The sequence below is a fragment of the Muntiacus reevesi genome, chromosome 10 (assembly GCF_963930625.1).
Source record: "Muntiacus reevesi chromosome 10, mMunRee1.1, whole genome shotgun sequence".
NCBI lineage: Eukaryota > Metazoa > Chordata > Mammalia > Artiodactyla > Cervidae > Muntiacus > Muntiacus reevesi.
This window is the reverse complement of record NC_089258.1, coordinates 66416918-66418816: the sequence shown is the minus strand read 5'-3', so window position 1 is coordinate 66418816 and position 1899 is coordinate 66416918. Positions and strand designations below refer to the sequence as shown.

Genomic DNA, 1899 nt, shown 5'->3' with positions numbered 1-1899 from the left:
ATCAAATTCCCATTGGCTATCTATTTTACATATGGTAATGAAAGTTTCCATGTTGGAAACTTTCCATACATCTCACCCTCTCCTCCCCTCTCCCCATGTCCATAAGTCTATTTTCTATTTCTAAGTCTCTTTCTCCACTGTTGGTCTGTAAATAGATTCTTCAGTATAATTTTTCTAGATTCTGTATATATGTGTTAGAATACGGTATTTATCTTTCTCTTTCTGACTCACTTCAATCTGTACACTAGTTTCTAGGTTCATCCACCTCATTAGAACTGACTCAAATGTGTTCCTTTTTATGGCTGAGTAATATTCCATTGTGTATATATACCACAATTTCTTTATCCATTCATCTGTCAATGGACATCTAGGTTGAAGAATATGGAATGCTTCATGAATTTGCATGTCATCCTTGCACAGGGGCCATGCTAATCTTCTCTGAATTGTTCCAATTTTAGTATATGTGCTGCCAAAGTGAGCACCGATATTTTTGTCCATTTTCCTATCTTTGAAATTCAAGTTCTTCCTTCTGTCTTCTCTGGCTTCTGATGTGGGCCTGGCCTTCTTATTTAAAGGGCTGTGAATACTGATTTTCCTTGGTTTATTTTATCCCTTTGTAGCCTGTTGTTCCTATATTTTGAGGCCACCAGTGTTGGGCTATCTCATTTTCACTGAACATCTGTGAACCCTTATCCAGTTCCTCCAGAGGTTCTTCTGTCAATCCAGTCTAACTGAAAGTCCTATGGCCTGTAGTCTCTGTAGAATTCACCTTCCTTGTTTATGTGTTAGAACCAAGGGATGTTTATTCAATATTTACTTACATTATAACATATTGTGGGGGAGGAAGACATTTTCCTCTACCCCTCTAGGTTCTTCTGGCTGGTCTAAGAAGCAAATTGATGTGAGACATATTAACAGGAGAAAATCAAACAAAAGTTTAGTAACAGGAATACATGGGACAGATCAAGGAGAATCGAGAAACTTGTCAAAATGGCCCAAGCCTTCATCTTAAATACCATCTTCAGCCAAAGACAAAAAGAGGATGCAGAGGGTAAGACAGTGAATAATGGGAGGTTATCAGGAAGGGCGCAGTAAACAATGGCAAGTTGTTGTACAGATTTAAGTACAGATTAAGCCTTCTTCATGGTTCAGAGTTTCTAGAGATTTGGTCATCTTCCTCTTCCTGATACCTGGAGGGAGACACCCCTACAATTAGAGATTTCCCTTACAAATATAAACACTTCTTACAAAAGAGTAACTCCTACCTAGCTTTAAGAATTTTTCATATGTCTGCTATTTCTTAGAAAATGATCATCTTAAAATATTTAAAATGCTAAGGAGACATTTTAAAAATTAATTAATTTATTTTAATTGGAGGATAGTTACTTTACAATATTGTGGTGGTTTTTGCCATACATGGACATGAATCAGGCACGGGTGCACATGTGTCCCCTCCCATCCTGAACCCCCCTCCCACCCCATCCGTCTGGGTTGTCCCAGAGCATGGGCTTTGAGTGCCCTGCTTCATGCATCGAACTTGGACTGGTCATCTTTTTTTTTTTTTTTTTAAGGAGAAGCTCTTTTGCAATAGAATGAGGGAAACAGAGGAACTTCCCTTGTGGTCCAATGGCTAAGACTCTGTGCTCCTAATGCAAGGGACCCAGGTTCAATCCTTGGTTGGGGAACCACATTCAATGTGTCACAACTAAGACCAGCCAAATAAGTAAATAACTACTGAAAGAAGAAGAAGAAGGGAGGGAGAATTGGAATGATATGTAAGACAAGGACATCAAGAGAAGCTGATTTAAAGATCACTGGGCCAGCCAAGAGGCACAAGCCAGCAATGTGACCATGGACAATTCACTTAACTTTCCTCAGCTACAGTTTCCAAATATACAA

At 39.0% G+C, this 1899-nt stretch overlaps 1 non-coding gene across 1 annotated transcript; it reads right to left on the bottom strand.

Moving 5' to 3' along the window:
- Positions 1–375: 375 nt before the first annotated feature.
- LOC136143885 (U6 spliceosomal RNA) lies at positions 376–482 on the bottom strand. Its single transcript, XR_010658393.1, has one exon. It is a non-coding gene; the product is annotated as a U6 spliceosomal RNA (small nuclear RNA).
- Positions 483–1899: the final 1417 nt, after the last annotated feature.